The sequence below is a fragment of the Mus caroli genome, unplaced genomic scaffold (assembly GCF_978045245.1).
Source record: "Mus caroli unplaced genomic scaffold, Mus_caroli_1 scaffold_6, whole genome shotgun sequence".
Taxonomy (NCBI): Eukaryota; Metazoa; Chordata; class Mammalia; order Rodentia; family Muridae; genus Mus; species Mus caroli.
In genome coordinates this window covers 73,523,156-73,550,812 of record NW_028227261.1, presented here as the reverse complement: position 1 = coordinate 73,550,812, position 27,657 = coordinate 73,523,156, and the positions used below count along the sequence as shown (strand labels likewise).

General features: G+C 41.8%; 1 long non-coding RNA gene across 1 annotated transcript in view; it reads right to left on the bottom strand.

Annotated features, from left to right (window-relative positions):
• Nucleotides 1-11,059: 11,059 nt before the first annotated feature.
• The window catches only part of LOC115030847 (uncharacterized), a 34,922-nt gene continuing 18,324 nt past the window's right edge, over nucleotides 11,060-27,657 (bottom strand). Inside the window, exons 2-3 of the long non-coding RNA XR_003836409.2 lie at nucleotides 13,473-13,560; nucleotides 11,060-11,349 (exon numbers count right to left, since the gene is read on the bottom strand). This is a non-coding gene — a long non-coding RNA (uncharacterized LOC115030847). The remainder of the gene's footprint in view (nucleotides 11,350-13,472; nucleotides 13,561-27,657) is intronic.

The following is a 27,657-nucleotide window of genomic DNA, read 5'->3' as shown; positions in this document are numbered from 1 at the left end:
CAGCCTGAGAAGGCAGAGAGGAAGAGGAGGAGGGATGAGGAGAAGAATGAAGAAGAAGAAGGGGGAAGAAGATAAAGGGAGAAGATGAAGAAGAAGGGGAGGAGGAGAAGAAGAAGAATGGAGGAGAAAGAGGAGGAGGAGGAAGAGAAGGAGGAGGAGGAGGAGAAAGAGAAGGAGAAGAGGAAAAAGAAGAAATAATAGAGGGGTTGGATATATGATTCACTGAGTAAAGTGCTTGCAGACATGGGGTCCTGAATTTGGATCCCCAGCATCCATGTAAATTCTGGATGTGGCTATGCCCATGTGCACTGAGACCTAGTGTGGAAGGCTGGGATGGGGGAATCTCTAAGGCTCACTGGGCAGCCAGAGTAGCCCAGGCATGGAGCTTCAGATTAAGTGAGAGACCTGTCTCAAAAGGTGGAAAGCAAAACCAGACACCTGATAGTAGCCTCCAGCCTCCATGCTGACACACATGGGTGTGTGTGTTTGCACACATGCATACCCAGGAGTATGCCATATAGAAGAAAGGAAGTGGGAGGTATGGCTTGTAACTATAAAAAGAAGCATTATAGAGGCTGATGCTTTCTGCATAGAAAACTCAAAAAGAGTCAACTGAAAACTGTAAAAACTAATCAGAGACTGACTGCAGAGTCACAGAGAACAGTGACAAAGGCAACTGGGCTCCTGATAGTCACGAAAAGTCACTCAGAACAAATACAGTGGGAAAATGTTAATATCCCCAAAACAAAATCAATTCATATTGTATCCTTAAAACTAAGAAGACTACAAAGCCATGACAGATATCCTTCATAGCTTTCTCCCCTCGGGTATTTATGGTTTGCAGTCCTCTCCTCTCCAGAGACTGCTTCTCCTGAGATTAGCTAACCTGCTTCCTTATCCAGTTGTGTACCACAAATATTGACTCCTTGTTCAACTGTCTGCAATGACCCTGCCTCTCTGTTCAACTCTGTAGAACAAACACACCAAGTTCTTGAATACTATAGTTTCTCCATCCGAGAGCCCAGTCCACCAGAGTCCTCGATTCTCTGTGAGCCTGTTTATTTGTCTTTTCTTCACTGCCTTACAGTTCCCAGTCTAGTAAGTCCCTGAGACTGAAGAGAATTCAGCAAACCATCATTACACAACATTTCAGAGTCCTAAGTAAATGGCTTGGTCAAATGATACCTTTATTTAACAGATTTATACAACTTAGTAGCTCACCATGAATGGATGGTCATTTTTATCATTTTTAATATTATCCACAAAATTAAACATTTTTATTTTCATTTTCATTTATTTAAAGGCAGGTTGAATATCTTTTTATATTGCTAACTATATATTTCTGTGAATTGCTTCTTCCTGTTCCTAATTATCACTTATTAGTTTATAGTTGTTTTTTTATAAACTATGTCACAATGAAGTGCTGCTGGGGTTTTCCAGCAATGAGAGGATGTCTGGATAACAGCAAGAACACATGTACTAGTGGAGAAGAAAGAGAAGCAGCCATGAGATACAGCTGGAATGTTAGCAATGATCCAATTGCAAGGGCCTTCAAGGTTAACGGGAGAACTCCAATTTGTATCTAAAGAGTTAAGAATTGGCTTGCTAATCAATTTGAAATGGAGGATGACTGGGTTGCTGAGATGGCTAAGCAACCAAAGCTGCTTGCCAAGCAAGCCTGACAACATTAGTTCAATTCCCATAACTCTTGTAAAGGTAGGAAGAGAGAACTGACTCTACAGAACTGTTCTTTTGTCTGTATGCATATGCTGTGGCATGTGTGTGCCCCAACACAGATATACTTTGCAAATACACACACACACACACACACACACACACACACATGCTCATAATAAGTATAATGATGATGTGAGGAAAATAAACGGATAGTGACCTAATCACATTCTTTTGTTTTTTGATGATCATTCTTACTACAGATTAGCAAATGGATAGGGGAAGGCCAATTTTGCCGTGGCCTTTCTGAATAATAAAACAAATAAAAGCTCTCTTTTATAGAGTACCTGTTAAGTGCCAAGCACCTCACATGAATGATTGCATATCTCCATAAGAAGCTTGTGGGTTAGACACTGCAGTGTCTAGTGCAGTGACTACACTAATGAAGTAAACCATTGGCATAAGCATTGCCAGGAACAATATGCATTTCTCTGCTACAACACAGCCCTGCCAGGGTTTCAGCTCAGCAGGGAGCAACAGCTCCACACAGCAGTCCAGAGCTCAGGGCCTCTCCCTGCTGTTTCTCCAAACTCTGTGCTTCCTTTTAGTCTTGCTCCTGTGCCTCACTACCACGTGACTGTGAAAATGGGCCCATGGATTTCACGGTGGTAGAGCCGAACCTGTCCTTCCCATGCTGTCTACTGAAGACATCTTAATCACATGGAGACACACCCCAGCAAGGAAAGCTGGGCAATATGTCTAGCTCTGAGCCCAGTGGGGATAGAAGAGCAGAAATACACATGAGTGGCTACCCTATGCTGCCTGGGCCAATGCAATTGCCCTTCCAAACATGGGGAAAGTACAGCTCTGAGACAGCAAATAACTTTCCCAAAGTGACATTAAAGAAGGTAGCTGAAAGCAACCCCAATCCCCTATCTAGCTAACCCTAGGTTCTTGATCCACTTCCTGCTCTACTGATCTCTGGTCCTGACCTCACGGCCTGTCAGCTCTGGAGACTCCAAAGAGGGAACAAACCTGTATCTGTCTTCCTTGGACTCCTAATACCGCAGATTATAAGACAGCCATCTTTGAGTCAAAGCCAGCCTGCTACATACTTGCTTAGTTTTATCCTAACAGCCCAACTCACCCTTTCCCATGTTGTATACAGCTGTTTTTTACACCAAAACATCACAGTCACAATAGGGCTTAAAACCCAAGTCATTTATCACTTGGTCTTGACAGAAAGCTTGATGGTCTCCATTATAGACTATCTTTGTTGATCCACACATTGTCCCTCTGGAACACTTGTTAGTCAAGCACAGAATGCATATTTATAAGCTGATTGGGGGAAAGGATGAGATCCCCACTCGTCCAATGAAGACAGCAGACAGCAACGCATTGAATCAAGTAAGAGTTCTATCACAAATGTAGGAATTCTATGCTCCACTTAGGAAGAGAAATTAATGTTAAAATATGCATTTCAGATAGGACCAAAGAGGAGTAATATCAGTGCCACGGTGGAAGACAACAGAGTAACTCTAGGAATAGCAAACACATTCTGGAGTGGTTCCCTTCATACAGCGTGGGTAAAATTCTCTAATACCATATGTTTGTCGTATGCAGGGAGGCATGGTCTCACTCTGAATTTTGGAATGTTACCAGCAAACTTGACAGTCTGAAGTGGCAGATTTACTGAACTTCTCTTCTCCGTGCAGGCTGTGGCTGAAGGTTCTCGGGGAGAACTGAGAGGGAAGCAAAGAGGCTGCTCTGCCTGCAGCTTAGGAGGAGTGGGGCTGAACAGGGCACGTTCTTGTCAATCTCAATCAGCCCCACATGCCCACATTGGGATAGTGGGAAGTCCTGCTGCCGCCTTCATAGATACGCTTTTGTTAAATTGGATTTTAACAAAGAGCAATCTGATTGGCTGTCAAGCTATCCAGCTGTGAGATTAACAGGACCATATCCACTAATTGGGACTTGTTAGGTACATCATCCTTCATTAAATCAATACGCCCATGAAAGAGAACACCAGCAAGCAAGGAAATCTCTCAGAAGACCTAATTTTTCTCCCTCTTTTGGAGTAGGATTCTAAATGGGCTCATTCTATTTAACTCTTTAAGCTGTACTTTCTAGACATTTTATACAGCCTTTGGTTCTTTGGGTCAAAATCAAGTTTGAGGAGTCAGGCCTTCTTTGTTGGACCAATTCTGAAGCTTATTACTCTCTCTATTTAGTGAGTGATCCAGCAAAAGAAGCAGCGATTGCACGGAGGGGAGATGTCTTTCTGAGACCACTGGGGTTTTTTTGTTTGTTTGTTTTTTGTTTTTTTCCTCTTTCTTTCTTTCTTTTTTTTTTTTTTTTTTTTTTTTTTTTTTTTTTTTTTGAGACAGGGTTTCTCTGTGTAGTCCTGGTTGTCCTGGAACTCACTCTGTAGATCAGGCTGGCCTCGAACTCAGAAATTCGACTGCCTCTTCCTCCCAAGTGCTGGGATTAAAGGTATGTACCACCACACCCGGCTGAACTACTGTTTCTCACAAGAGCAGCAAGCATGTTTTCCCAAAATGGGAGGCAGTACATGAAATGTCCAAAGACATAAATAAGTGAACAGTTTTCCCTTCATGTCACAGAGACCCCCACTGAGCTGCTGGACTTCCCAATACCCATCCTTCCTTCTGACAAAACTTGCTCTTTAGCTAGCTCCAGAATGAAAGTCAAAGCTATAAACAGTGATTAAATTTCACTACGGTCTTTCTTCCCCAAATGTTTGCCATAATGTTTGAAGAGCAGTGGATGCAAATATGAATAGACTTCCTTTTCCTTCTCTCTTACTTGCAAAGCATCAATTTTTGTCCTTAGTTTTCATTCCTGTCTCACCCAAACTCCCACTTCCACCTCAACCCCACTTCACTGGAAAACTTCAGGACTTGAGTTATTGTAACATAACTCAAGCTCCAATGCTGGAGAGCTACTTGGCCTTCAAGTTTGTGTCTCGATGCATGAAAGGAGTGAGTTATTACACAATAATTCATGCCATGTTTTGTCTCATTGCTTAATTAGCTTTCCTACCACAGTGACACATTTTTTTGCATCAGCAAATGTGGTGCCTTCCTATGACTAAAAGGCATTTCTTTACTTCCTGCTGGTGAGGCGGGACTATCGTGCAACCATACATTGAAGGTGATTTGACCCTTGGGGCTGGAATTCAAACCATCATCACTTATAGAAGTGCAATGTCAAAGCCTCCCTCTCTATTTCCGCTTCTGTAGGGCTGCTCATCTTTTGTTCCCTGGTAAAAAGGGGGGGGGGGAGGGAGTTGCTTTTTTGGCATTTGTGCAGATAAAGTAGTAGGCGGAACAGATTTGGTTCCTTCTTTTTCCTGTCCAATTGTATAACTGTTCCAATTTCTAAACATCTGCTATTCCATTAAAAAAAAAAAAAGCTGGTTTTAGGTTTGCAGGTGTGATCACAAGGGATACAACATCTGTGGGGAGGCTTCACAAATGAAGAGGAATATATGCAAAACTGGCAGATGATATCAGCTGCTACTAAGTACCAGCCGTCACAGCGGTTATTCTAAAGCCTCACAAATTCACAAATTGAGAGTCTGAAGTTTAGAGTTTCCTCCAGCTGCGTGTCCCGAGTTTGTGTTCTGCCCACCGGTGAGGAGCAATGGGTACATTGACTCTTAACTTCTCAGGCTCAACTCGCACGCTACCTGCCAAACAGTCAGCTCCGCTGCCACAAAGACATGCACACATTATAAGTTCAGTTCTGTGGGAAACTGTGCTGCACTCTTGGGTGGGATGTGCAGTCAGGTGCAGTCATGGAGAGCACAGAGGAGAGGCTCAGGGGAAAAAAAATCTCACTGCTCTCACAGCTGCTGGAAAGAACATAACAGACCACGTAGCTCTATTTGGGGAAGACACAGAATGGGCAGGAGACAGAAGACTGGGGGGGGGGGGTGCGGTGTGGTGGGGGAGAGTCTCCAACTGAGCCTACACTAGAGTTTCCATGGAAAGGGGGACTGAGGTTGTCAACAGTTTAGGATGAGTGATTTTGCATAATCTGTACTGGCTTTAAACTATAGCAGTGCTTCCTGGCTGGCTGGCCCCTGGCCCTGGGATCATTGCCTCCAAGAAAGCCAAGGCTCCATGAAGCACTAGGTATGGCACTAGGTATGCATATGGTTCATATGCATATCAAAGGTGCTTCTGAGCCCAATTATCTTGAAGAATCAACTAGCCTCAGTCCTAGGTCTAAGACAGACTTCTCCAGTGTGGATTTTAAGATGCCAAAGTTGTATATAAAGAAAAACCACCCATATGCACATATTGTATATACAGATGTTCTCTGGTTGCCATGGCATCCCCACCATAAGGGATGGACCCTCAAACTGTAAGCCAAAATAAGGCCTTACTCTCTAAGTTGCTATTACTAGGTATTTTATCTTGGTGCAGTAATGAGAAAAGGAACTGACATAGGAAATGAGTTCTGAGAGTGGCATTGTTGCTATGATAAAGTTGGCCATGTGTTTTTCAGGCCACTGGAAGTGGTTTACAGAAAAACATGGAAGAGTTTAGAACTTCAGGCTAGAAAAACTGCTAGAATGATGTAAGCACAGCTTAATGGGTCATTCTGGTAGGAGTCTAGAAGCGAAGACTTTTGAGAGGAATACAGAAAGTGTGAGTCTGGCTCATGAAACTTCAGCGAACATGGACTCAGAGCTAGAAGCCATTTATGTTATATTCCGGGACTAGAGCTACATTCTGCCCGTGTCCTTGATGATGTGGAATTCAAACATAATGGACTGGTTTGCTTTGCCTAACAAAATTCTGAGACAGAATAACCATTATTCAGGCTGTGGCAAGGCTACTGCTTACTACTCTCACCCAAGTCTACAGAGAAACAGGGCAAGAGTGGGCCAAGGAAACATGAAAACTGTGCTGTCTGGCAGGGAAATTGAGGAAGGGCCGAGTAAAAGACAACATGGATGCTAGGAAAGCAACTGTATTTATTAAAGCAATTAGCACAAGTGACAAGAAGACTTTTTCTGCATTACGACAACAGGAAAAGGACTCCAAAGGGCAAGACCCTATTTATCAAGGGATCCACCTTGTAAAAATGCATTTACTTAAAATTAAATTGCTTCTGAAGGGGTTCCCGGCTCAAAAACAGACACTTAGGGTCAGCCCAGATGGCACACATTGGCTGAGGCAGCATGTGTAGTCCAAAGGGGCAGGATACATATTGAGCTGTCAGCAGAAGTTGTCAGTGACATCCACATAGTACTGTTTTTACAGTTATGATAGATGGAAGAGTGACAAGATCATAGAGGCTTGTGCCAAGAACCCAGAAGGCTACCGAAACCAAGCAATGTGTGCTAGAGTTAGATTTTGTGCTGGTAAGATTTTTGTCAAATTGACACAATCTAGGGTCATCTAGTGTTGGGAGCAGAAAGGTCCTTTGGCCCATGGGATCTCCAGGGAAACCACAAATGTTAACCACCCCCCATCACCCCCCAGGATTTTCCTTTCAAAGGGAAGGTTGACGTGTTTTTCTAGAAGGCTGGTGTTTGGAGGTGACAAACAATCTGGTGATCCGTGTAGAATCTGCTGGGTCAGGACTGGAGATGGATTGTAATCTAAATGGCATTTTCATTACCTGGAGATCCAGGGTCTTCTAAGCTCCCACAACCAGGATTGGATATAACTAATAGTATAAATGGCCTTTACATTATCTGTATAGCCAAAGGCTCCCACAAGTTCCTATAACCAGAACCAAGTGGTGACTAATAACCCAAATGACCTCTCCACTATCTGTATAACCAAGGCCAGGCCACCACATCCTTCCTTAGGTCCTTAAGCTAATACAGGTAGCCTATCTCCAGAACCCATCTTTGTGGAAGAAATGCCATGTATTCTTAAGTTGAGTTTCAATGTGATTTTTGCTTCCTTGTGTACTGGGGATTGACACCAGAAATTTTTCCCCCAAAATTATATTAGAAAATAAGCCACCTGGCATCAGACTTTCCAAAATTTGATCCAGGTTAATAACATTGATCTCAACTGAGTTTTCATATTTTTGGATCTATTCTCTGCCTGCCATGATACCTTCCAAGACCCCCTGAGTCTAGGAAGAGGGAAGCATTGGGAAAATGCCTCCATAGTATTTGCCTGTAAGCAAGCCTATGAAAATTTTTCTTGCTTAATAGTTCATGTGGGAGGACCAAGGCTACTGTGGGCAATGCCACCCATGAGAAGGTAGTTTCTGGATTATACAAGAAAGCAGGCTAGCAAAACCATGAGGAACAATCCATTAAGAGGCATTTATTCATGATCTCTGTCTGCCTCAGACTCTGACTCCAGGTGCCTGCCTGGAGTTCCTGCTATGACGTTGTGCAGTGGTTGACTATGCTGTAGAAGCACAAGATAAAATAAATCCATTCTTTCATACATTGCTTTTGGTGATGATGTTTATCACAGTGATAGAAAGTAAACTAAAACCGATTCAATGCAAGCAAATGCTAGGGAGCTATTGCATAAATCTGTGACAGTGAAGCCTGAATTTCAGTGAAGAGCCCATGATGTTAGAAATGCCAGAACTATGGGACATCCAAGAAAAGGTTCATACATGGAGTAGGATCAGCTCCGAAGAGGCTGTATGCATTGCAAGTAGCAAAAATGGGGGAGGGTGGGGTACCTAAGCTTTTGGAACTGAGAATATTCCATCATAAGTTCCAGATGCCAGATGCAGACGTTCGGGAATGAATGTTTTCCCTGCTGGGTTTTAGTCTTGTTTTGGCCCAATCTTTTCCTGCTGGGCCCTATCATTTCATTTTGGAATGGCAATGGTTCTATACAACACTGTATTCCAGAACTGGGTAACTTGGGTTTTTAATGTTCTAGGGGCTCACAGTTAAGGGACCCCGTGAGTCTCAGATGAGACCACACTTTAGAATAGTGCTGGAACTGTTCCACTGACTCTTTTGAAGCTGGAATGAATTCCTTTTATTTCATCACAACATGGGTATGAGCCTATGGGCACAAGAGGCAGACGATATTGGCTTACAGTTAATATTTGCATTTGCCAGGTTAACAAATGGTGGACTTGTGCTTAATATTAATTGTCGTCTTCAGGGATCTAAAAGTGCCTAGAAAATGAGCCTGTGGGCACATCTGTGAGTGTATTACTAGAGTTCATGACCTGAGGTGGGAACCTGCACCCTAAATTTGGGTAGCACCATCCCATGTGTTGGAATCCCAGACTGAACACAAGGGGGAAAATGAGCTCATCTCTCTCTGCTCCCTGGCTGTCGGGGCAATGTGACTAGTTGGTCACCTCAGACTTTTGCCGCCATAATTAGCATAACAAGCTGTGCCCTCAAACCATGAACCCTTCCTCTCCTTAGACACCTTTGTCGGGCTTCTGTCACAGCAATGAGAAAAGTAACACAAGGTCTAATATCAGTTTCTTTAATCAATACATTGCAAATGACCTTTCAGCAAAATCTTGCTAGTGTATGCAATGGTGTCAGCGTTTGGAAGCTGATTATGGGGTGGATCCCTAGATACGGCAGTCTCTAGATGGTCCATCCTTTCGTCATAGCTCCATTGCATACACTAGCAAGATTTTGCTGAAAGAACCCAGACATAGCTGTCTCTTGTGAGACTATGCTGGGGCCTGGCAAACACAGAAGTGGATGCTCACAATCAGCTAGTGAGTGGATCACAGGGCCCCCAATGGAGGAGCTGGAGAAAGTACCCAAGGAGCTGAAGGGATCCGCAACCCTATGGGTGGAACAACATTATGAACTAACCAGTACCCCAGAGCTCTTGACTCTAGCTGCATATGTATCAAAAGATGGCCTACTCGGCCATCACTGGAAAGAGAGGTCCATTGGACATACAAACCTTATATGCCCCAGTACAGGGGAATGCCAGGGCCAAAAAAATGGGAATGGGTGGGTAGGGAAGTGGGGGGGAGGGTATGGGGGACTTTAGGGATAGCATTGGAAATGTAATTGAGGAAAAGATGTAATAAAAAATATTAAAAAAATACATTGCAAATGACCATCATTTTGGGACATTGAGATGGAAAATTAGATGTATATAAGATACCAAATTTGTCTTAGTTACAATGCATTAATTAAAAAGACTATAAACAATAGCTCCTTATATTCTTTGCTTATGAAGTTTGCACAAAAAGGAAATTTTCCATTGGGAAATATTTCCCGTGTTATCTGGTGACTGTAATGAGTCTAAACAACGCTAAATACAGGGCTCCTGCAGAGTATGTGAAGGGGAGGAGTCAGCTTCCATACCTGTGGCTAGGAGGGAGGAGACCCAGTTACTAAATTTAACCCTCAAAGAAAAGTGGAGTTTCAGAGGCGTCTTGTAACCTTAGACTTTGGACAAGTTGGTTTCATCCATACGAAGGAAAGAATAAAAATACCCATATCAGACTATTACAGACCTGCCAGTACAGAATCTTCAGAAGATGGAAACCAAAGTAAATAAGGCCCCTTTCACCAAAATCATAAGAGCCACATATTTGACTGATCTCTTAGTGGTCCTTTATACTTTAGTATAAAAACTTATTTTAGATGGTGATATCCAAATATCATGCTGAGAGAAGAATTTTGATGGGCGTGACTTTGTCAAGAGAACAAAAAGAGTAACGGTTTAATTCAAATATTAATTTTAAAGCTCTGTTGCCTACTCCCTTCTCAAGAAGGGAAGTACATCACATAGTGAGAGATTATAATTTCCAGCTGCCAGGCACAGGTGCGTTCAGCTTATGGATTTATCCATAGGATTCATGGAGATCGAAGTCAAGCTGGGAAGGCAGCTGTTGCTGAGAAGATGGCCAAGAAGGAGTAAATTCAAAGAATGGCCAATCCCATCGCTGAGCCAAGGACAGCAAATATGTCTGCTGAGGTCCAAGACGGGAAGAAGGAAAAGGCACAGGGGTTCAAAGTTTCGTGATGTTTGTCAAAGATAAAGGCACTCAGCATCTGTTGGTTTTATCAGGAAACCTGGTCTTCTGGGAGCCACAGGCCCACTCACAGTGTCACTGCTAGTGATAGCAGGCTGTCTGTACAGAAGTTCTTAATGTAGGCCTGGCTGAGAGTCAGAACTACTGAAGGGCATTGGTCATATATAGGAGTGTAAAGACAAGAGAAAGAGGAGGGCCTGACAGGCAATGTTCAAAGTGCACCTTATGAATATATAAGACTGTGCCACTGAAATTCATCGTTTATACTATTAATATATCTAAAATGTTTTAAAATATAGTGAAAAGCCTGAATACTAGTGGAGTCCTTTCTTTAATATTTTACTGAACATAAACTCCCATATTAAAGACACACTCCTTGGGTCTTCAGTTGGTATTTATTGGCCAGGATTGAATCTTACTGTAGCCTTATTCATTGATTCTCAAATAACAAATGTATTCCGTAAGAGTTAGGGTTCAGGGCCCCATTGAGCTCCTTTGGACTGGACAGAAAAAAGGGGACTGCATCAGGCACGGGTGAAGTGGTCTAGATGAGACTCTGTGGTTACTCAGGGTACTGGTTATTAAAGGACAGTGAGAGCATAAGCTCTCAAAGCAAGGACGAGGGCATTACATGTGTTCATTCAGTGCCACCAATCCTCAGTTTTTTCTGCTGGTCAGAAGCTGCAAAAGAAAAAAAAATCCCTAAGGATAATGTTCACACATACTGGAAAAGGTGAGACTGTGTCCCCCAAGACACACACACACACACACACACACACACACACACACACATGATAGCACAGTGGTTCACAAATACAATGAATCAGAAACCTTTGCCAATTCCTTAGGACCAGCATCCTCCTCTCCCTATGATGTATGAGCCCTGGAGCAGGGCCCAGTGACCTGGTGCTGCCCTCCAGACCACAGCAGCTGCTCCTCCTGAAGCTGGGCTCTACCAGCTCATTTTCGCTGCTGCATCAGCAGCATGCAGCTGCCTTCACTCATCTCTCTGTGGAGGAAAGGGGTTCCTGCCTTCTTGAAAAAGTGACATCAGCTGTGCCCATTATCCCTGGCTCCACCCACATTCCTAACCTACTGGCAAAAGCTGTTCCCTAGGCTAGCTCCCATCCCTCTCTTGGCAGCAACTCTCAGGCTAAGTTGTGACCACAGCTGTTCTACCTACAGTGGTGGTCAAAGAGTGACCCCAAGCAGCTGCATGGTCCAGCATAGGCTGTAGAGCATGGGCAGGAGAGTGTATAGGATCCCAGGTTTGGTGAAGATATATGATCTGCCTGTGCATGTAACCTTGTAGTAATGATTTACATGAGTGTGATCATCTGAATAGGCAAGTGTCTGCACTGTTTGAGGAGAAGTTGATTGAGGGGAAGTTGAGGCTCATGCAGCTGGTATTATTAGACTTGGTTCTTGAAAATTAGCAAATCAAATTAAATTTAGATGTGTCTAGATGATCTTTCAAACATTTTTTGGAATGATATGTATCTATGGGCATTGCATTGTTTATAAGGTTCAGGCATGACTAATGAGCTGTTTAAAGAACAGCTAAGCCTCTGTTCATGTACACAGGGACTTTTTAGTGTAGCCAGATTTGAGTGTTACCCAGAGATCCCTGAGCCCTTTTTGAAGCCCTCTGTCTACAGCCACCTTTGAAGATGAAGTTTGTTCAGAGCTCTGCTTTGTTGAAGCCCAGATGCTCAGATGCCTGGTGGCTCAGGCCACATGGCTATGCAATATAGGATGCTCGAGTGCCTGATCGTGTCCATATGGACCCCACTGGCCCTGCAGGATTTGGCTCAGGTTACCTTGTTTTCTGCTTCACCATATACAGCTAAAACTAGCCCAGTACCTGGCCATACAACCTCATCTACCTGATTAGAACACTATATAAGGCATATGGTCATTTCTGGGGACACTCGTATTTGGATCTTCTTTTAGACCGCCCCCCCCCCATGTCATCAGGCAGTGCCCATCTGGGCAGCTTTGTTCCAGCAGTGTGCTTTGCTGGAGTAAATATGTTTTTGAAAGACCACACTGGGAGCATCTTATAAATTGCAAATCTGAATGACCTTGAGAAATTTGTGTGCCTCCTTGTCCAAATCTTAACTATTAAATAGATCCCAACTATGTTATTGTTTAAGTTTATTTTAAGCTCTTGCCGTGATCTAACTCCACCTACGTACAAATTCAGTAGAGAATTTGTTGTATTCAAAGTGCTTTGCTAGCTTTATAATGACCATGGGTTAAACAGACGGGTTTTCATAAATTCTCAGAATCAGGTGGATTAAATAATGTTCTGTTGCACACAGACGAGATTCGGAGACTTTTTTTTTTTTGAGACTACAGAGAAGATGAAATATGAGGTTGACATAAAGAAGTAATAAAAGAGATTTGATTAAAATGAATAGAGGATATAACAGGTAATGTGTTATAGCATGAATATGTGTTAGAACAAGACTTAGGGAATAGCTACATTATTCATTGAGGCCATGCTTCTAAGATTTAATCTGACTTGACCTTGTAAATTTACTGACGTGAAGATAGTCAGGAAGGACAAGAGATTATATCTTGTGTACCAATTAAAAGAGTGTACAACTAAAGAGTGATAGATGCTGAGACCCCTCCCTGCCAGTCAGCAAAAAGGGGCCACTCAAAGCTGGAAACTATGGTGTGGCCATCCCTGACATAGGATTTGCTCGCAAAAGGACTTTTCAGAAGAATCATAGACCATCTGTTGGAAGGCATTTAAAAAAAAAAAAAAAAGGAGACTTGAGATTGTCAGTATTTACCCTCTTCATGTTCTTGGTGGGAAGTAAATGGGCTCATTTCTCCTGTCCAGCCAAGCCAGGTCTACCCACAATGACTCGCTCCTCAAGTCTGAAAGCAAATTTAGAAAGAAGAAACTGTGATGAGACTTCACTGTATCTGGCGGCACCCCATCCCAGGAAAATGAGCAAAGTATCTTAGAGATAGGATTCTAAGACAAAGTAAATAGGTGAGTCACAAATTAGGAAGGTTGCCTCATTTCTGCATTTCAGATATCCTAAGAAAAGAGGAAAGATTCCAAGTTTCCCCCTAGACTTAGCCCAGGTCTCCAATCCAGAATGAACAGTAATAAGGGGCTGCTACAAGAAGGATGCATCTATCAGAAATGACACGTGGATATCACAGTTCTCCATGACATACATAAACTTCAAATATCACCTATAGTATCTAACCAGGGACTGGTTACTACACCTGGAGATTGAGCCAGGAAAAGTATCCTATCCAATGAAGTAGAAGTGGGCACTTTAAGCTTGCCACCTTGAGCATGCTGCAGTTGCATGACCTAATTTTTTCCACTCATTCTCACCCTCCCAATGCTGCTACCCACAGCACAACTACCTGAAACAGGAAAGAGACAGAGAGAATGGGCCATATTCTACTTCTTTGGGTCCAGCTTCCAGAAACAGACAAGGTTTAACTTAGTAAAAAATAAGTAGCTTTGAATTGAGTCAGAGATTTATATAACTGCATTGCAAAAATAAACAAAGTGATATCAGTTTAGGGCCAATGTAGAGCTATGTGTTGGGAAATCCCAGTAAGAAGAATTTAAATCACAAGTAGGTAACGATCTGTTACAAAACTAGCAATGAGAAAGGGGGAATTAAGGACTTTATGGCTCAAACTATGAAAACTAATTCGTGAGTAAATATACAAAGAGAAAGTGAGATAGAAGAGATATTCATCTTTAGTCTCTCTGGTTTTCTACTTTAGAGGAGAGTCAAGAAAACCAGTGAAAACCTCACAAAAGCCTGTGACTCACAGTACCAGGAAAATACACATTTTGCCCATTTGCAAAACTTTGTATAAAACTTCTGAAGATCCTATTTTCTCTAAACAAAGTAAAACTTTCTAATAAGATGAAGAGGAGGATGTAGTGGAATGGTGTAATGTAGTGGGATGGGACGAGTATTGATGACTAAACACAGTAGTGTAAGAAAGTGTGTTTCTTAGTAGAAACTCCAAATCTATTCTTAGCACGTCAAAACTTCCAGATCCATCCATTTAAGAGGTTCCTTTGAGTACAAACTCAACATGTTGAAAATTGAGTTCTACTCTTCACCCACAATTGTATTTTTCCTCCTAAGTTCCCTAACTTCATGAGAATCTATAGAAATACAGAAAGTCTTGACTCCTGTTCTGTGGTCCCCATGTTTCCAGTGGTCATGCTTCTGCTTTCTGGAACCTAACAAAACACCTACCTCCATTGGCCCTGTCTTTCCTCTCACTCACCATCAATTAGTAGGAGATGATAAAGCTATGGTGCACCTGTTAGCATCCAGGTCAGTGTTTTATTCTCCACGCTCCTTAAGCTGGTGCCTCACGTGACTCTTACTATGTAATTTTAGTACTTCATGAGTGGTGGTCATGGAATCTGAAAGCCTGTTCTCCTTTGCTTGATCTGTGGCTGTTCCTTACTTGGCCCCTCATTATTGTCCTTCCTTTGTCTCTCTACCCTCCACACACACCATTCACACTGCAGTTCTCTCAATGTCCTGTGTAACTCCAGAACTTTTTCCTTGTACCCTGTTATCTAGCTGAATTCTATCTACCCATCAGGGAACAAAATAGCTGTGATTTCCTGCAAGTATATATTGTTTGCCTCTCCCCAGTTCTCTCAGCACCCTGTTACTCCTATAGAATCAGGGCCACTGTGTATTACAATGCCCTATTGCTGACCTGCCAGTTCCTTGAGAGCCAGGATAGGAATCTTTACTGCTGTAATCCCAAGACTTGGGAGTGCCTGGATAGAGCAGGTGTTCAAGAAAGGGTTTGGGAACTGGTTGAACAAATGCATGAGTAAGTAAGCAGAAATGCAAATGTTCATGACAATACAAAGATGGAAGGAACATTTCTAGGTTTCTATTTTCAGGCAAACACTGGCAACCTCACAATTATCTCCACTCTTTTTTCCTTACTGCTTCACCGGCTTGCTATGGCTTCTTTCTCCTGCTCCTATCCCCAGACCTGCCTAACTGGTGAACACCCACACTGACTTCTCTGAGCCTCTTCAGAATCTGTCACCTATGTTTTCCCATGGGATTATGTGGTATCTTATAATTTCCCCCAATTGTTTCCTTAGACTAACTCTTTTCCTCTTGTTGAGATAACATGTGCCTTAAAAGATAAAAGGGTCTTTGGATGCCTTTAATCCCAGCACTTGGGAGGCAGAGGCAGGTGGATTTCTGTGCTCAAGGCCAGCCTGGTCTAAAGAGTGAGTTCCAGGACAGTCAGGGCTACCCAGAGAAACCCTGTCTCGAAAAAAAACCAAAAGGTTCTTTGGAGGGGAAACCAGGAAAGGGGGTGATAACATTTGAAATCTAAGTAAAGAAAATATCTAATAAAAGAAAAAGAAAAAAAAAGAGATGAAAGATTCTTTGGGTTTTGTTGTTGTTTGTTGCTGTTGTTTTCTCACCAGACTTACCACAGACAGAGGACTCAATGACATACTGGGAAGAATTGGCATGGAATAATCCCTGTTGATTAATTAACATCATTAACAATCATCAATTTCTTTCTGTTCATAATAAGCCTTATGAAATTTTCCTAGTCATTCCATTTTAAGTCTAGGAGTGAGTCAGTGAGCTGGGCCCTTCTTGGGAAATAGATTTTCTGATAATAGCTGTGGTACCTTTAATCCAAACAGCAAGCCTGGAAAATCCATTCATTTAGCAAACACTTATTAGGGTAAATTATGTGCTAAGCCCTCTCCAATCACCTTACCACTCCCAGAATCTTACCCACCTGCCATAAACATTCATAATGAGGGTGATTGTCAGGTTCCCCTGATGCAGAGCCTGAGACAGGCATTCTGTGTTTATGTTCCCAAGGGAAGTGGAATGAAGGTACCAAGGTAAGGCAGAGGAAAGTGGAGCAGGACGTGGTCCCCATTAAATCTAACTGCAGCCTGTACAGACAAGGAGCCATGGAGCATGAATCTCTCTTCAGATTTGGCCCTGTGACAAAGGGCTGACTTTTCTGCGTCCTCGCGCATTGCCTATAGGATGGTAATGTATCTCACAAGACACAAGGGCTCTCATTTAGCAATAGCAATTCTCCAGGGAAGGGGAAGCTACAAGCTAACAGTGAACACTCCAAGAAGATGGAGCATACATGCACTAGTCAGAGAAGGCAGTCCCATGGGGTACCCGGGGCATCTACAACAAACGGGATAGATCTACTTTTAATAAGGAAGATGCTTCACCCCTTAAATCTAGGAAATAAAGACTAGGCTTCAACCTGGAGCAAAGGAGAAACCTGGCTTTAGGATGACATTACTTGGGGGGCTTATGGTAACCAGACATAGTAGGGGACTGGCTAGTTCTCACAGTACTCTGACGAAAGCACAATATAGATGGGACATGTCTTCCCACCAAAATCTTGAAGAAATTAGGCAAAAGAAAACTGTGGGAAGATACTAGCTAGCTAGATGCAGTAGGATCAGGACTTGGAAGGCATCCCCAGCTAAAGAGGATAGTCAAGGTCCTCTTGTGCTACCGAAGACACTGCCACAATCAAATGGTGAGAAACAGACAAGATTTAAAGAGGTGACTAATGATGTCACTGATACTAAGATCTCCAGACTTGTAAATAAGCTGGCCCTGTACTTCAGTGAAGCTCAGTTACCTCAACCTCCTTAAGGCTTGGCAAGGGCCATGGGAGGATGGGGGAGCTGGCGCTCCCTTTCCTTCACTGCGGAACTATTTTCTACCTTTCTATCCATCTCAGCATTCTAGTTACCAGGCATCACAATTATTACTTTTTAATAACATCTTCAAGATTTTGCTTTAGACTCAATTATCGGATACTAGTGCCCGATGTGGGGTAAAAAAAAAAATCCTGAAGTTAAAATGCAGAAGCCCCACTAAGCAGCAGGAAAGGATATCCTAAATGACCTGTCAGCTTCACTTCAGTGCTTGCAACCAGCGTAGACCCAGGGAAAACATGATTTTCTTGGCCATTTCCAGGTTCGTCCTCAGCAAGTGGCATTCTCCTCTGGCAGAGCTAGCTTGCAGTGTAGTGGCACTTCTCACAAATCTGGCTGACACATCTTCCACATTCAAGGCACAGCCTTCTATCCACTTTAGGGTGTGGCAGGATTATGCCTCCTGGGACCTGGTTTCTGCTTAAGCTTCCTCAGGCCCTTGCATGCCAGCCAAACACTTTGTAGGCTCAGGGAAAAAAAAAAGTTCTGAAGAACAAAGAGACAGACAGCAGCAGTCCCTGCTCCTAAATTACAACAAAGAGCATGCCATTAAACATGTTTGTAGCTGGCTTATGGATAATGCAGAGCAATTAGCAATCAATTGGCATCTTAATGGCACAGGATACAGAGGGAGCTGTAAGAATAAACTTCACCATTTGCTGGTTAAAAACAAAAACAAAACAAAAAGTTTCCTTAAGCTCTTCTCCAAAACTGAAGTCTTTGAAGGTCCCAGGGCTCTGTGTGAAAGTCCTCACAAATACTCATAGTCATTCTATCCACCTACCTGGCAATGCACTGAGAAAGTACAAGGATTAAACAAATGCCAGTGCTCTTTGATAGGCAGGGACATGTCTTCCTGGAGTGAATGCTGACATAGCCTGAAGCTTAGTGAGAAGCAGACATTCTGTTAGTGCTTGTTGAATGAAACAGTTAATTCTTTAAGCTGTTCTATTTTCTTCATTTTCCAGGGCTGTAAATAACTCTAACACTCTTACTCTGAGTTATCCAAATTATAAAACCTTAAAGAAATGTTGTTTTATCAAACTCTGATAATGTTTCTTCTATTTATAGAAACTATCATACTTAGTCATTGTCAACTTGACATGGACTTAGACAAACCTGAGAGGAAGAGAATCTCCACTGTGAAATTGTGGAGATTGGCATGTGAGGATGTCCTGGGGGCATTTTCTTGATTTCTGACTGATATGGGAGAACCCAGTGCATTGTGAGTGGCACTACCCCTGATCAGGTTAGCCAGAGTTGTATATGAAAAGTAGCGAAACAAGCCAGTGAGCAACATTCCTCTATGGTCTTTGCTCCAGTTCCTGCTTTGAGTTCCTATCCTGGCTTCCCTTGATTACAGGCAATAACAAGTAAGCCAAATAAACCCTCCCCTGAGTTGTCTTGTGGTGGCTTAAATAGGAATGGCCCCCAGAGACTCTTGCATTTGAATGCTTGGTCACTAGGGAGTGACTATATTAAGACTTATGGCCTTGGTGGAGTAGGTGTGGTGTTATTCAAGAAAGTAAGTCATTTGGGGGCAAGCTTTGAGACATTAGCTAGGCTAGTGGCTCAGAATTTCTTCCTACCGCCTCAGGATCCAGATGTAGAACTCTCAGCTCCCTCTCCAGCACCATGTCTGCCTGCCCGCCATGCTTCTTGGCCATGAAAATAATGGACTAAACCTCTGAACTGTAAACCAGCCACAACTAAATCTTTCCTTTGTAAGAGTTGTTGTGATCATGGTGTGTCTCTTCACAGCAATAGAAACCCTAAGAAAAGTGTACTATCAAAGCAACATAAAGATAAAGACAACCTCTCAAATCACTGGGTTTTTTTATTCCAACTGTAAACAAGATCCCCTCTCCCCTTAGAGGTTGAAGATTAGGCTTCACACTAATCTCATGCCTGGGCCTATAAAGCAGGATCTGGTTTGATGAAACATGTTGGATGCTGCCAAGATTCTGTAAGTTGTACGTATTTGGTATCTAGTATCTTATCACCATCTTCATCTACTCCAAAGCATCTCTTAGCTCACAGAGCATAAAGGAAAGGAGTTATGGGAAGGCTAGAAAGAACATATGGCTTTCCTAATAAGTCATGCTATCTTATAGAGGCACTGTCATGTGACTTGGCCATTCTGAAGCTGAGGCCATTCTGTAATTTTCGATCTTGCTTTGCCAGTGATGTAGGTCTGTATCTACCACATGGGAATGTCTTGCAGTTACCTCATGGATTAGCTCCCAAAGTAAATCAAGAGTCAGAAGTAATAGTAACCCATAAGAAATGAAAATGGATTTGCTTTTAAACTGTACAGTGTCTTTTTGTATACTTAACACACTACTGAATGTGCCTTTAGATAGCCCTCTCCTGATGGTATTTTCAGCCACTAACCTTGCCTGGTACAGTCTGGGGGTTGTAAATTGGCATAGAAATTTAAAGAAGGTTCTACTTGGTACACAGCACAAATTAGTTATATGGGGACAGTAGTTTGTTTTTTGTTTTTTTGTTTTGTTTTTCTTTTATTTATTTATTTATTTTTAAGCTTAAACATTTTTTTAATTAGGTATTTTCCTCATTTACATTTTCAATGCTATCCCAAAAGTCCCCCATACCCACCCACCCACTCCCCCTTTTTGGCCCTGACGTTCCCCTGTACTGGGGCATATAAAGTTTGTGTGTCCAATCGGCCTCTCTTTCCAGTGATGGTCTACTAGGTGTGTGGGTTAATCTCTGGGTCTTCAATTCTGTTCCATTGGTCTAGTTGTCTGTTACTATACCAGTACCATGCAGTTTTTATATCACAATTGCTCTGTAGTACAGCTTTAGGTCAGGCATGGTGATTCCACCAGAGGTTCTTTTATTCTTGAGAAGAGTTTTTGCTATCCTAGGTTTTTTGTTATTCAAGATGAATCTGCCAATTGCCCTTTCTAATTCATAGAAGAATTGAGTTGGAATTTTGATGGGGATTGCATGGAATCTGTAGATTGCTTTTGGCAAGATAGCCATTTTTACTATATTGATCCTGCCAATCCATGAGCATGGGAGATCTTTCCATCTTCTGAGATCTTCTTTAATTTCCTTCTTCAGAGACATGAAGTTCTTATCATACAGATCTTTCACTTCCTTAGTTAGAGTCATGCCAAGGTATTTTATATTATTTGTGACTATTAAGAAGGGTGTTGTTTCCCTAATTTCTTTCTCAGCCTGTTTATCCTTTGTGTACAGAAATGCCATTGACTTGTTTGACTTACTTTTATATCCAGCTACTTCATTGAAGCTGTTTATCAGGCTTAGGAGGTCTCTGGTGGAATTTTTAGGGTCACTTATATATACTATCATATCATCTGAAAAAAGTGGTATTTTGACTTCTTCCTTTCCAATTTGTATCCCCTTGATCTCCTTTTGTTGTCTAATTGCTCTGGCTAGGACTTCAACTACAATGTTGAATATGTAGGGAGAGAGTGCACAGCCTTGTCTAGTCCCTGATTTTAGTGGGATTGCTTCCACCTTCTCACCATTTACTTTGATGTTGGCTACTAGTTTGCTGTAGATTGCTTTTATCATGTTTAGGTATAGGCCTTGAATTCCTGCTCTTTCCAAGACTTTTATCATGAATGGGTGTTGGATTTTTTTTAAATTTTTAATATTTTTATTACATATTTTCCTCAATTACATTTCCAATGCTATCCCAAAAGTCCCCCATAGCTCCCCTCACTTCCCTACCCACTCATTCCCATTCTTTTGGCCCTGGCATTCCCCTATATTGGGGCATATAAAGTTTGCAAGTCCAATGGGTCTCTCTTTCCAGTGATGGCCGACTAGGCCATCTTTCGATACATATGCTGCTAGAGACAAGAGCTCCGGGGTTCTGGTTAGTACATCATGTTGTTCCAACAATAGGGTTGCAGATCCCTTTAGCTCCTTGGGTACTTTCTCTAGCTTCTCCATTGGGAGCCCTGTGATACATCCAATAGCTGACTGTGAGCATCCACTCCTCTGTTTGCTAGGCCCCGGCATCGTCGCACAAGAGACAGCTATATTTGGGTCCTTTCAGCAAAAACTTGCTAGTGTATGCAATGGTGTCAGCGTTTAGAAGCTGATTATGGGATGGATCCCTGGATACGGCAGTCTCTAAATGGTCCATCCTTTCATCACAGCTACGAACTTTGTCTCTGTAACTCCCTCCCTGGGTGTTTTGTTCCCAATTCTAAGAAGGGGCACAGTGTCCACACTTTGGTCTTCATTCTTATTGAGTTTCATGCATTTAGCAAATTGTATCTTATATCTTGGGTATCCTAAGTTTTGGGCTAATATCCACTTATCAGTGAATACATATTGTGTGAGTTCTTTTGTGATTGTGTTACCTCACTCAAGAAGATGCCCTCCAGGTCCATCCATTTGGCTAGGAATTTCATAAATTCATTCTTTCTAATAGCTGAGTAGTACTCCATTGTGTAAATGTACCATAATTTCTGTATCCATTCCTCTGTTGAGGGACATCTGGGTTCTTTCCAGCTTCTAGCTATTATAAATAGGGCTGCTATGAACATAGTGGAGCATGTGTCCTTTTTACCGGTTGGGACATCTTCTGGATATATGCCCAGGAGAGGTATTGCTGGATCCTCTGGTAGTAATATGTCCAATTTTCTGAGGAACCGCCAGACTGATTTCCAGAGTGGTTGTACAAGCTTGCAATCCCACCAACAATGGAGGAGTGTTCCTCTTTCTCCACATCCTTGCCAGCATCTGCTGTCACCTGAATTTTTGATCTTAGCCATTCTGACTGGTGTGAGGTGGAATCACAGGGTTGTTTTGATTTGCATTTCCCTGATGATTAAGGATGTTGAACATTTTTTCAGATGCTTCTCTGCCATTCGGTATTCCTCAGGTGAAAATTCTTTGTTCAGTTCTGAGCCCCATTTTTTAATGGGGTTATTTGACTTTCTGGAGTCCACCTTCTTGAGTTCTTTATATATATTGGATATTAGTCCCTTATCTGATTTTGGATAGGTGAAGATCCTTTCCCAATCTGTTGGTGGTTTTTTTGTCTTCTTGATGGTGTCTTTTGCCTTGCAGAAGCTTTGCAGTTTCATGAGGTCCCACTTGTCAGTTCTCGATCTTACAGCACAAGCCATTGCTGTTCTATTCAAGAATTTTTCCCCTGTGCCCATCTCTTCAAGGCTTTTCCCCACTTTCTCCTCTATAAGTTTCAGTGTCTCTGGTTTTATGTGAAGTTCCTTGATCCACTTAGACTTGACCTTAGTACAAGGAGATAGGAATGGATCGATTCGCATTCTACATGTTAACAACCAGTTGTGCCAGCACCATTTGTTGAAAATGCTGTCTTTCTTCCACTGGATGTTTTTAGCTCCCTTGTCGAAGATCAAGTGACCATAGGTGTGTGGGTTCATTTCTGGGTCTTCAATTCTATTCCATTGGTCTATTTGTCTGTCACAATACCAGTACCATGCAGTTTTTATCACAATTGCTCTGTAGTAAAGCTTTAGGTCTGGCATGGTGATTCCACCAGAGGTTCTTTTATTCTTGAGAAGAGTTTTTGCTATCCTAGGTTTTTTGTTATTCCAGATGAATTTGCAGATTGCACTTTCTAATTCGTTGAAGAATTGATTTGGAATTTTGATGGGGATTGCATTGAATATGTAGATTGCTTTTGGCAAGACAGCCATTTTTACAATGTTGATCCTGCCAATCCATGAGCATGGGAGATCTTTCCATCTTCTGAGATCTTCTATAATTTCTTTCTTCAGAGACTTGAAGTTTTTATTATACAGATCTTTCACTTCCTTAGTTAGAGTCACGCCAAGATATTTTATATTATTTGTGACTATTGAGAAGGGTGTTGTTTCCCTAATTTCTTTCTCAGCCTGTTTATTCTTTGTGTACAGAAAGGCCATTGATTTGTTTGAGTTAATTTTATATCCAGCTACTTCACCGAAGCTGTTTATCAGGCTTAGGAGTTCTCTGGTGGAATTTTTAGGGTCACTTATATATACTATCATATCATCTGCAAAAAGTGATATTTTGACTTCATTTTTTCCAATTTGTATCCCTTTGATCTCCTTTTGTTGTCGAATTGCTCTGGCTAGGACTTCAAGTACAATGTTGAATAGGTATGGAGAAAGTGCACAGCCTTGTCTAGTCCCTGTATTTAGAGGGATTGCTTCAAGTTTCTCACCATTTACTTTGATGTTGGCTACTGGTTTGCTGTAGATTGCTTTTATCATGTTTAGGTATGGGCCTTGAATTCCTGATCTTTCTAAGACTTTTATCACGAATGGGTGTTGGATTTGTCAAATGCTTTTTCAGCATCTAACAAGATGACCATGTGGTTTTTGTCTTTGAGTTTGTTTATATACTGGATTACATTGATGGATTTCCATATATTGAACCATCCCTGCATCCCTGGGATGAAACCTACTTGGTCAGGATGGATGATTGTTTTGATGTGTTCTTGGATTCGGTTAGCAAGAACTTTATTGAGGATTTTTGCATCAATATTCATAAGGGATATTGGTCTGAAGTTTTCTATCTTTGTTGGGTCTTTTTGTGGTTTAGGTATCAGAGTAATTATGGCTTCATAGAATGAGTTGGGTAGAGTACCTTCTGTTTCTATTTTGTGGAATAGTTTGTGAAGAACTTGGATTAGATCTTCTTTGAAGGTCTGATAGAACTCTGCACTAAACCCATCTGGTCCTGGGCTTTTTTTAGTTGGGAGACTATTAATGACTGCTTCTATTTCTATGGGGGATATAGGGCTGTTTAGATCATTAACCTGATCTTGAGTCAACTTTGGTACCTGGTATCTGTCTAGGAACTTCTCCATTTCATCCAGGTTCTCCAGTTTTGTTGAGTATAGCCTTTGGTAGAAGGATCTGATGGTGTTTTGGATGTCTTCAGGATCTGTTGTTATGTCTCACTTTTCATTTCTGATTTTGTTAATTAGGATGCTTTCCCTGTGCCCTCTAGTGAGTCTGGCTAAGGGTTTATCTATCTTGTTGATTTTCTCAAAGAACCAGCTCCTTGATTGGTTGATTCTTTGAATAGTTCTTCTTGTTTCCACTTGGTTGATTTCACCCCTGAGTTTGATTATTTCCTGCTGTCTACTCCTCTTGGGTGAATTTGCTTCCTTTTGTTCTAGAGCTTTTAGGTATGTTGTCAAGCTGCTAATGTGTGCTCTCTCTAGTTTCCTTTTGGAGGCACTCAGAGCTATGAGTTTTCCTCTTAGAAATGCTTTCATTGCGTCCCATAAGTTTGGGTATGTTGTGGCTTCATTTTCATTGAACTCTAAAAAGTCCTTAATTTCTTTCTTTATTCCTTACTTGGCCAAGGTATTATTGAGAAGAGTGTTGTTTAGTTTCCACGTGAAGGTTGGCTTTCTATTATTTATTTTGTTATTGAAGATCAGCCTTAGTCCATGGTGATCTGATAGGATGCATGGGACAATTTCAATATTTTTGTATCTGTTGAGGCCTATTTTGTGACCAATTATGTGGTCAATTTTGGAGAAGGTACCATGAGGTGCTGAGAAGAAGGTATATCCTTTTGTTTTAGGATAGAATGTTCTGTAGATATCTGCCAGATCCATTTGATTCATAATTTCTCTTAGTTTCTCTGTGTCCCTGTTTAGTTTCTGTTTCCATGACCTGTCCATTGGTGAAAGTGGTGTGTTGAAGTCTCCCACTATTATTGTATGAGGTGCAATGTGTGCTTTGAGATTTACTAAAGTTTCTTTAATGAATGTGGCTGCCTTTGTATTTGGAGCATAGATATTCAGGATTGATAGTTCCTCTTGGAGGATTTTACCTTTGATGAGTATGAAGTGTCCCTCCCTGTCTTTTTTAATGACTTTGGGTTGGAAGTCAATCTTATCAGATATTAGAATGGCTACTCCAGCTTGTTTCTTCATACCATTTGCTTGGAAAATTGTTTTCCAGCCTTTCATTCTGAGGTAGTGTCTATCTTTTTCTCTGAGATGAGTTTCCTGTAAGCAGCAAAATGTTGGGTCTTGTTTGTATAGCCAGTTTGTTAGTCTATGTCTTTTTATCGGGGAGTTGAGTCCATTTATATTAAGAGATATTAAGGAAAAGTAGTTGTTGTTTCCTGTTATTTTTGTTGATAAAGTTGGCATTCTGTTCTTGTGGCTGTCTTCTTTTAGGTTTGTTGAGGGATTACCTTCTTGTTGTTACTAGGGCTTGGTTCCTGTCCTTGTATTGGTTTTTTTCTGTTATTATCCTTTGAAGGGGTGGATTCGTGGAGAGATAATGTGTGAATTTGGTTTTGTCGTGGAATACTTTGGTTTCTCCATCTATGTTAATTGAGAGTTTGTCTGGGTATAGTAGCCTGGGCTGGAATTTGTGTTCTTTTAGTGTCTGTATAACATCCGTCCAGGATCTTCTGGCTTTCATAGTCTCTGGTGAAAAATCTGGTGTGATTCTGATAGGCTTGCCTTTATATGTTACTTGGCCTTTTTTTCTTACTGCTTTTAGTATTCTATCTTTATTTAGAGCATTTGTTGTTCTGATTATTATGTGTCGGGAGGTATTTCTTTTCTGGTCCAGTCTATTTGGAGTTCTGTAGGCTTCTTGTATGTTCATGGGCATCTCTTTCTTTAGATTTGGGAAGTTTTCTTCTATAATTTTGTTGAAGATGTTTGCTGGTCCTTTGAGTTGAAAATCTTCATTCTCATCCACTCCTATTAACTGTAGGTTTGGTCTTCTCATTGTGTCCTGTATTTCTTGGATGTTTTGAGTTAGGATCTTTTTGCGTTTTACATTTTCCTTGATTGTTGTGCCGATGTTCTCTATGGAATCTTCTGCACATGAGATTCTCTCTTCCATCTCTTGTATTCTGTTGCTGATGCTTGTATCTATGGTTCCAGATTTCTTTCCTAGGGTTTCTATCTCCAGTGTTGCCTCATTTTGGGTTTTCTTTATTGTGTCTACTTCCCTTTTTAGATCTAGTATGGTTTTGTTCATTTCCATCATGGTTTGGATGTGTTTTCCTGTTTTTCTTTAAGGACTTCTACCTGTTTGATTATGTTATCCTGTTTTTCTTTAAGGATTTGTAACTCTTTAGCAGTGTTCTCCTGCAATTCTTTAAGGGATTTTCGTGCTTCCTCTTTAATGTCTTCTACCTGTTTACCAGTGTTCCTTTGTATTTCTTTAAGTGTGTTATTAAAGTCCTTCTTGAAGTCCTCTACCATCATCATGAGATATGCTTTTAGATCCGTGTCTAGCTTTTCCGGTGTGTTGGGGTGCCCTGGACTGGGCGAAGTGGGAGTGCTGGGTTCTGATGATGGTGAGTGGTCTTGGTTTCTGTTAGTAAGATTATTACGTTTACCTTTCGCCATCTGGTAATCTCTGGGGTTAGTTGTTGTCTTTGTCACTGTTTAAAGATTGGAGCAGAAGCTGTGTTCCACTCACCAGAAGTCTCAAAATCCTGTGGCGGGGGTCGTGGGTTTCTGGCGGGTGTCAGCCGACCCTGTGCTCTAGCTACACCGGTGCTGTTCAGGCCGGAAGAGGCCTGTGGCCCTATTCAGGCCGGTTTTCTGTTTCCCTAATTAATGCAGTCTCAGGCGCGCAATAGGATTGGAGCAGAAGCTGTGTTCCACTCACCAGAAGTCTTAAGATCCTGTGGCGGGTGTTGTGGGTAGCTGGCGAGTGTCAGCCGACCCTGTGCCCTAGCTACTCTGGTGCTTTTCTGACCAGAAGAGGCTTATGGCCCTACTCAGGCCGGATTTCTGCCTCCCCAACCAAAGCAGTCTCAGGTCCCCCGTGATTGGACTGGAGCAGAAGCTGTGTTCCACTCACCAGCAGTCTCAAAATCCTGTGGCGGGGGTCGTGGGTAGCTGGCGGGTGTCAGCTGACCCTGCACTCTAGCTACCCCAGTGCTGGTCTGGCTGGAAGAGCGGGTGTTGGATTTTGTCAAATGCTTTCTCAGCATCTAATGAGATGACCATGTGGTTTTTGTCTTTGAGTTTGTTTATATACTGGATTACGTTGATGGATATCCATATATTGAACCATCCCTGCATCCCTGGGATGAAACCTACTTGGTCAGGATGGATGATTGTTTTGATGTGTTCTTGGATTCGTTTAGCAAGAACTTTATTGAGGATTTTTGCATCAATATTCATAAGGGAAATTGGTCTGAAGTTCTCTATCTTTGTTGGGTCTTTTTGTGGTTTAGGTATCAGAGTAATT